Consider the following 9,230-nt stretch of genomic DNA (forward strand, 5'->3'; position numbering starts at 1 on the left):
GGAAGTTCCTTTCCTCCTCTGTTAGAAACCGGATGTGCTTATTGGCAGGCTGAAGCATATAACGCAGCCGTGTATACATTTATTTCCGACGTGAATGTCTTTACTTGGTGCGTTTTGAAGCGAGCAAACTGTTGCACCGGGCAGATTAATGGTTTCCTTGTCAATGGGACAGTGATGTAGAAGGTTTGTAATAAGGGCAGATGCATAAAATCCCTGCATAGTTGAAAAAAGCCAGATACGAGAGTCATACTCTCTGATTCCATTTGTACAGAGTTCAAAACAAGGAAAAAAGAACCCCAAGTGTTGGAAGTCGGGGTAGTCGCTCCTCCTGAGAGGCTAGCCCTGGAGAGGGCATGGGGGAGGGTCTTCTGGGTACTGAGACTGTCCTGTTTCTTGATCTGAATTACAGTCACCTGGGCGTGGTCATTTTGTGACAATATATGGAGCTATACACTTACCATGGGTGCCCTTTGTGTTTTTATGATGCACTTTTAAAAATTGTTTTTAATTTAGTTTTAACGTTTATTTAAACATTTTGAGGGAGAGACAGAGATAGAGCGCAAGCGAGGACGGGCAGAGAGAGGAAGGGAGACACAGAACCCGAAGCAAGCTCCAGGCTCTGAGCTGTCAGCACAGAGCCCATTGTGGGGTTTGAACCCATGAGCCGCGAGATCATGACCTGAGCCAAAGTCGGACGCCTAACCGACTGAGCCACCCGGGTGCCCTTTTATGATAACACTTAAAAAAAAAAAAAAGTTTATTTATTTATTTATTTATTTATTTGGGTTTTTTAATTAAAAAAAATTTTTTTTTTAATTTTTAAAACTTACATCCAATTTAGTTAGCATAGAGTGCAACCATGATTTCAGGAGTAGATTCCTTAGTGCCCCTTACCCACTTAGCACATCCCCCCTCCCACAACCCCTCCGGTAACCCTCCCTTTGTTCTCCATATTTATGAGTCTCTTCTGTTTTGTCCCCCTCCCTGTTTTCATATTATTTTTGTTTCCCTTCCCTTATGTTCATCTGTTTTGTCTCTTAAAGCCCTCATATGAGTGAAGCCATATGATTTTTGTCTTTCTCTGACGGATTAATTTCGCTTAGCGTAATACCCTCCAGTTCCATCCACGTAGTTGCAAATGGCAAGATTTCATTCTTTTGGATTGCCGAGTAAGACTCCATGGTATATATATACCACACCTTCTTTATCCATTCATCCACCGACGGACATCTGGGCTCTTTCCATACTTTGGCTATCGTCGATAGTGCTGCCGTAAACATGGGGGTGCATGTGTCCCTTCGAAACAGCACACCTGTATCCCGTGGATAAATGCCTAGTGAGAGTGCAGGCTGGGGAGGGGCAGAGACAGAGGGAGACAGAGAGTCACAAGCAGACTCCACGCTGTCAACGCAGAGCCCGACGTGGGGCTGGAACCCACCAACCGTGAGATCATGACCTGGGTGGAAATCAAGAGTCGGACGCTTAACCACCTGAGCCACCCAGGTGCCCCTCTTATGATGTACTTTAACCAGAGTTGACATTTACACTAAAACATACCAAAACTATGCTGCAAATGGTCTCCGTCCAGGTCATCAGAATAGCATTTGTGGCTTTGGATCGAAAAGGGCCTGGGTTCGGAGCCCAGGACGCTATTGCTGTTTTTGACTGCTGCAACATAAAAATGCGACACTCTGAGTGACCCGTCACCGTACTTTTTCTGAGAACATGAGCCGATTGCTTGTTTTCCTGGCATAGAAACATGAATAAAATGCGATGAATTCTCTAAAAAGTACTCTACGGCTCAGATAGCTCCAGGAAGAAACACCAGGGCCTCTGCCTACCAAGAGAGCCATTTTAAAGAATACTTACAGCCACCCTCAACCCAACTGCTACCAAACAGTTGAGCTGGAGGGGAAAAACCCACGCGCACTGCAAAACCCAAGAGCAGGAAGTCACAAAGCATGGGTAATGATATTTACTCAGAGCCGGATTCACATCCTACTTAACTCCACGGGAATTCTCAACAGTTGGTCTCGACAACTCCAGCAATTTTGAGGCTCATTAACCTATTTGCAGGTGCTCGGCTCTCTGAGCCGCCTGCGTTCAGAGAAATAACATTCTCAAAATTCTCTGACGCAGCCTGCCATCTCAGTCCAGAGGTAATCATGACGTTTCTCAGGCCTCTTAGCCGGGAAATGAAAGCTCTGGGTGATTCTGAAGTGGCAAGTTTTAAAATGAGTAATCCCATCTAACGTTTCATGTGAACCCCCACGGTAATCGGAGAGGAGCATGGGTAAATAGTCCTCTTGAATGATTGGGTAAGCCATCCTAGGCTTTACTGAAAGAATTAGGCTGTGCTAAACCCCCCAAATATCTAAACCGTTTAGGGTAGACGAAAGAGAATTGGAGCATTTCATCATGTCCTTCTTTATTTCTTAGGACACATGTCTGTGTTTTCCTGCTGAATCGCAAAGCGGGATCCCTGAGTTAAATTGTTCTGCCCAATCAGGCTAAGCCCTGGGGAGCCAGGCAACTCTTGTTCAGTGGATTCTATTATGGGTTGTCTTTGAGAATCACATTATTTCTAAAATGCAAGGGCTGCAAAATATTTTGCTGGGTCTTCTCCTTTTTGAGACATTTTAGGATTTGCAAATTTCTCTAAACCCCTTTTGCTACAAACAAAGCCTTGAATTCACCCTTCATGGTGGGGTCTCTGCTGCACTATAACTTTGTTATAACAAAGTCTTCCCCAGGATTCACAGGAATGAACTCCCTGGGCAGAGGCCAACACCAGCCGGCCTTACACGAACGTCCATGCTGCCCAGGGAAGGGTTGGAGGCAGTCTCTTGAATATTAACCGCCATTCTGCTCTGTTTACAAGTCCGTCCTTTCTGAAAATCGCCTTACAAATAACCGTTCCCTCAAGATTATTTAAGAGCTAACTATTTTGATGTATTGAAATCTAGAGTTTGACCTGAAAATGTATGGGCAGAAGTTTAGAGTATCCGGGACAAATCATTGGGCCATATTTTTGTGGCCTGGTAGGGAGGGTGGTCAACCATACTGTCTTTTCTTCTGGGGGGGAAGAGGTATTCTCTTTCTTAGCTGAGCAAGACTGGGGCATAGGTCTGCTGATGTCTTTCTGGACATGCTGCCACCAGCTCCGATCCCGCCTTGTCGCACACTTACTGTGGCAACTTCTAGCGCTCTTCTGGAAGCTGGAGTAAATAATTGACAAATCTGGGCAGTCACAGGGTTACCGAGGTTAACTGCAGTAATACATATAAAGGTAGCATTGTATGCAGTCTTACAGACAATGCTCTGCTAAGATTCCTTGCTGGATTAACAGAAACGTTGAGACGCTATTATGCCTTCATGTTGGTTTTCTTATTCGTGTAATACTGAGCCTACGTCCTGTACAGCTTTTAATATATTTAGCAGCACTAATTAAAGCAAAGGAGATGGAAAAATGTTTATCGCACTAAGAGAGATAGCTTTTGTTTTGTTCTAGAGGACAGTCTGAAATAGATTTCATCCAGTTTGCATCTTATTGGGTAGAATTGGACGTTGATGGTGCGAACAGAGATTCCGTTAAGCTCAGGATCCATGCCAAGGTGAAAATGACCACGTATATAACAGGGCTGCCCCGCTTAGGAAGACAGAGAAATGATGTACGTGATATTGTAACTGAAGTTGCTGCACCCAAGGAACAGAAGAACCGAGGCTACCCACCTAAGCACCCAAAGACGTGCGTGGCTGAAGGAATCAGCATTCCTGTCTACCAAACTCACTGCCTCCTATGTGGCATAAATAGAACGTTTGAGTCTTTGGCTACTTGTAATGTAGACTAGTTATTTTCTGTCTATGGGACCCTCTGAGTATGTGGACCTATCTGAAGTAGGGGTACTCTGTTAGATAAAAAGTAAATTAATCATTGCCCTCAGATGAAATAACTTTGGTTTGAAGCTAAAGCAAAACCTCTCAGGCCATAAAAAATAAAGACTTACAGGGGGCCCCTGGGTGGCTCAGTCAGTTGAGCACCTCTTTGTTTTAGGTCAGGTCATGATCTCCTGGTTCATGAGATGGAGTCCTGCTTCAGGCTCTGGGCTGATAGCACAGAGCCTGCTTGGGATTCTCTCTCTCTCTCTCTCTCTCTCTCTCTCTCTCTCTCCCTGCCCCTCCCCTGCTCGTGCTGTCTGTCTGTCTCTCTTTCTCTCTCAAAATAAATAAAATAAAACTTTAAGAAAACCACCTTAAAAAAAAAATAAAGACCTACAAATGGAATATAATCTGGCCCTGGTGACCTTCCATCGCTTTCTTCCATGTTCTCTCTGTCCCGGCAATCAGAGCACCCTTATGGGTCCTTTAACACCCTAAGCATGTCTTTCTCCAGGGTTCTAGTTGCCTCTGATGTTGCCCCTGCATGGACTTTCCCCTGTAGCCTCCTTTACTTACCTGGCTCATTTTTTTCACTTTCTTCAATGCTTTGTGCACATGTAACCTCCGTGAGGGCTACTCTGCCCACCTATTTTGAATTACAGAACCTCCTTCAGCATATTCCGCGTCCCCTACTTCCCCATTGGTTGCTCTCACCTCTGTGATGTGCTCTTAATTTTTCCCCGGAGCACATCCCGTATTCTAAAGCAACATAAAACTTAGTCACTATGTCAGCTTTAAATTGTTTACCTGTTCCCCACTCGAACTGAAGCTGTCAAAAAGCACAGATTTTGGTTTGTTTTGTCCACCGATGAGTCTGTAGGAACTGGTATGGTGCCCCACACAGAGCCGTTACTCAGTACATATCTGTTGAATGAATGAATGAATGAATGAATGAACAAATGGGTGAATATTTTGGAGCATTGGTGAGGAGTTAGGTACATAGAAAACTGAGCAATGAAAAAGTGAGCTTATCACTGTCATTGTCTGAAAAAGGAAAACAATCTGGGCTCAGAAATGAACAGTATTTATATAATCAAAATAATGTAAATGCTGAATATTGATTAAATATTTTATTTTTTAAACTTATTTATTTTGACAGAGAGAGAGAGAGAGAGAAAGCACAAGCAGGGGAGGGGCAGAGAGAGAGGGAGAGAGAGAATCCCAAGCAGACTCCACGCTGGCAGCACAGAGCCTGACCCGGGGCTAGAACTCACGAACTGTGAGATCATGACCTGAGCCGAAATTGAGTTGGTTGCTTAAGTGACTAAGCCAAACAAGTCCCCCTTAACCATTTTATCTTACATTTTATCTTTTTTTGGGAAAATGAGATAAGAGGAAAAGGTGAAGTTGACATAAGGGAGCTAATCCTGAACTACTGTAATAGAAAGGCAATAAATTATTCTAAAATTGATAAATGGAGAAATCTCAGAGAAAGCATGTTATTCAGCAATATGAATGTAAATACCAGAGATAACAATGAAAAAGTTCGAAGTATTGTCTCTTGGGGTTTGGGGAAGAGTGGTGTTCATTATAAAATGTATTACTATTTGAGTGTGTATATATTACCTTGATAAACATAAAATGTCATAAAAAAGGAAATATTTCCCATAAGCACCTTTTACAGAAAGTACTACATTTCTCTCCAAATTCTTTTAAACTGTTCTCCTTGAAGAACACTTTTAGATAATTATTCTTATTTATTTGATGAAATATAAAATGAGATATCATGAAGTATTAAAACGATTGGATTGGTAAAACTTACAAAATCGGGGCACCTGGGTGGCACAGTCGGTTAAGCGTCCGACTTCAGCCAGGTCACGATCTCGCGGTCCGGGAGTTCGAGACCCGCCTAAGGCTCTGGGCTGATGGCTCGGAGCCTGGAGCCTGTTTCCGATTCTGTGTCTCCCTCTCTCTCTGCCCCTCCCCCATTCATGCTCTGTCTCTCTCTGTCCCAAAAAAATAAATAAACGTTGAAAAAAAATAAAAAAAAAACTTACAAAATTATTCTAAGTCAATTTCAGAGAGACTGGTCAAATATTTTTAATGTGGGATGGATGTTTAGGTTTTTAAAATAATGTATTTATGGGGAAAAGTTTCAATTTGCTATTATTAGCGGAGATGCAGCTTAACATCCAAAGAAAGGAAAAGTAGATGAAAGAAAATCAAATACATCAGTTTGGAAAACACAAGGATTGCATTTTGGCTGAAAGTTACAATATCATTTAGGCCAATAAATTACTCATATTAGGCATACCTCTATACCACATATAAAGAGCTTTATATACAACAAAACAAGCAATAACAATAATAAAATAAAAGTCACCACTCACAAATATATGCATAAACATAAATATGAAAAGAATTCATATATATTGTACTAAAGAATGTGTATGTATATATAGTACTAAAGAATATATATACGTATATATATATATACACACATACATATCTATGTATATAAATTCTTTTGTACATCGATTTCGAGCACAGAAGACTAATACTCAAATTCCCCATTCAGAAGATATCCACATGGACCATGAGAAGACCTTGAGAGAGTCATCTAGAATGTCCGATTACCTGCACACACACTTTGGATGTGCTCAGAATTATAAGCCATCTAACAAATAGCATATTAGTATCAACTGAGTCATTTAAATGCTTACTGAGGCCATGAAAATGACCTCCAAAGAAACATTATATATTTACCTATTTATAATCATCTCTAGGGACACCTGGGTGGCTCCGTTGGTTACGCTTCAGCTTTGGCTCACAATCTCACAGTTCTTGAGTTCGAGCCCTACATGGGGCTCTCTGCTGTCAGCACAAAACCCATTTTGGATCCTCTGCCTTCCTCTCTCTCTGCACCTCCCCTGCTCTTTCTCTCTCTCTCTCTCTCTCTCTCTCTCTCTCTCTCTCTCTCTCAAAAATAAATAATCATCTCTATATGTGTGTGTTGACATAGTTTGATTTCTTTCTAAATATTAGGCTAAACACATATATATGTGTATATATAGATACACAGGTATAGATATGTGAACATGATTATGGAAATATTAGGATACACATACATGCATATAATACCTAAGTATATTACTTTTAGTTGTTATCTAAGTAGTAGATTGGCATGACATGTGACAGCTTGTAATTCAATCAGCCTGTGAGCATAATTTACGTACATAGATGTACATAACAGAGAATACAAATTATTTAAGATAATAAATTATTTATGATGATTTCAATAGGTAGTTACAGGTTATTTTGTTATAAAATTAACATTCTTAGTTTTTAGCTTAAAAGGTATGGTGAGGTCTTTCAATTGTAGCCATGTGCTTATTCCTAGCAGAGCAACTATTGCCTAGTATTGCAACTGATGCTTTCTCAGTGCCTGACTCCTAAAAGGAAGGGAAGAAGGAGAAAATGAAGGCTATGAGGGAGTGAGGGCAAAGGAAGGAAGGAAGGAAGGAAGGAAGGAAGGAAGGAAGGAAGGAAAGGAGGGAGGGAGGAAGAAAGGCAAGGAAGAAAAAGAAGAAAAAAATCAGGACGATATTCAGAATGAAGATTTTGGGCATCTTATTGAACGAGATGAGAGTCACACGGCTAATAGGAAACAGAAAATTATTACCTAAGTCTGTTGTTTTTGAGTAGCATACTGTCCAGGTCGTTAGTAGAAAACCCAAGTGAGGCACACATTTTCTTCTTCTGGAGACTTACAAGCTGACCTTTGCATCAAACAGAAAGTACATAGAGAATCAAATTAGAATGATTCAGGGAAGGCTACCGCAACAATCTCTAAAAGGACTATATAAGTCCTAGAGGGACAGTCGAAAACCTGACTTCAATTTTTTTTCATCTTTATTTATTTTTGAGAGAGACAGAGACAGAGTGCAAGTGGGGGAGGAACAGAGAGAGCGGGAGACACAGAATCCAAAGCAGGTTCCAGGCTTCGAGCTGTCAGCACAGAGCCCGACACGGGACTTGAACTCAGGAACCATGAGATCATGCCCTGAGCCGAAGTTGGACGCTTAACTGACTGGGCCACCCAGGCGCCCCAAGCCTGACTTCAGTTTAATGGGGCACAAATTGACGAGCACTGTGGCATCAGGCAGACAAATCTGGCATAGAAGGAACATCATACATTGAAGAGGGATTGCTGAGTCCCTTGTCAAGTTCTTAGTGTGAGTGCTCCTATTTAACGTTGCTGAATTATTTAAACTCAGGATAAACCAGGAGTGACCCATTCTGGGACTCCACATGTCCAACTTGCATTTACTCTAAACAGATGAGTGAGAGAGTCCACCAGTCTTTCAGGAGTTGGGGAGGCATATCCTGGAGCCTGAAGGCCAGTGTGGCAGTGATAAAGGACCCAGCCCAAGTCTCTGGCATACAAGGAGTCAGGAACCTGGAAGAACATCCATGTGAGAGCAGAGCAAAGTGACAGTGACTCCAAGGTGAGCAACCAAAGCCTCCAGGTATCTCCATGTATCTTCCCATGGCCTTGATGGTGCCTAAGAACCCTTACCCTTACCCACGGACCCTTACCGTGATGGCAAAGCGGACCGACCACTTGGCCAAGCATTGAGGGGTGAGAACACCAGGAAGAAGCTCTTCTGAAAACTGGACGGTCGCGATCATCTTCCAAAGTGAAGAGGGGGGAGCTGCGGAATCAAGGGGACCTTATGCTGCTTTTTAAGGGTTGTCAATTTCTTTCAGTCTGTTTTTCCACCCACGATGAGTAGGAATGTAGACCCATCTATAGTTGTAGAGAAGCTGAACCAGATGCCCCAGGCTTAAAATACCAAGGCTTCATGACCGTTTGCTTGCTTTGCACTTGGCCCAGCAAGCTGGCTTCTGGGAACTGGACCATGCAGTTCTCCCTCCTATTAATAGAAGATCCTCTTTCTGTGGTATGCCTTAGACTCTTTAAGATGTACGAAGGTACCCCGTTAGATAGAGTACAGGCCAAACCCCACCGCAGCGAAGTCTCAGAGAATGTCCTAGAATTTGGTTGCATCAAATATTTCTTGAAAGAAGAGGGCCATCAACTGAAGATCAAGAATCTTATGATGATGTGATGATGACATCTATTGTAATGCGATTTGTCCTGTGTGAATATTGGTGATTAGGCAGAGAAAATCTTAAAGATGATTTTTTTTTTTTTTTATGCCGTCATGTATTGAGCCGGGCTAAATTTAGCTTTATACTTCCTGCATCTGGGACTGGCACTTTGGCTTTGGGTCGGATTTTCTTCCCAGTTTCTTGGGCACTGGCTCCATGCTGTAGTGTTTTGGGTT

At 42.3% G+C, this 9,230-nt stretch overlaps 1 long non-coding RNA gene across 2 annotated transcripts; it reads right to left on the reverse strand.

The window, feature by feature from the left end:
• Window positions 1-1,290: 1,290 nt before the first annotated feature.
• Window positions 1,291-8,824, reverse strand: LOC109499563. 2 transcript variants are annotated; one of them, XR_002156877.2, is made up of 5 exons: window positions 8,479-8,822; window positions 7,562-7,658; window positions 4,687-4,803; window positions 1,558-1,746; window positions 1,291-1,349 (listed from the first exon to the last, which is right to left on the reverse strand). It is a non-coding gene; the product is annotated as an uncharacterized LOC109499563 (long non-coding RNA). The 2 variants fall into 2 exon arrangements; XR_006597556.1 differs by lacking the exon at window positions 1,291-1,349 and adding an exon at window positions 1,395-1,456 and having other exon boundaries at window positions 8,479-8,824.
• Between the last annotated feature and the right edge of the window lie 406 nt (window positions 8,825-9,230).

This window comes from Felis catus, chromosome B2 (genome assembly GCF_018350175.1).
Source record: "Felis catus isolate Fca126 chromosome B2, F.catus_Fca126_mat1.0, whole genome shotgun sequence".
Lineage (NCBI taxonomy): Eukaryota > Metazoa > Chordata > Mammalia > Carnivora > Felidae > Felis > Felis catus.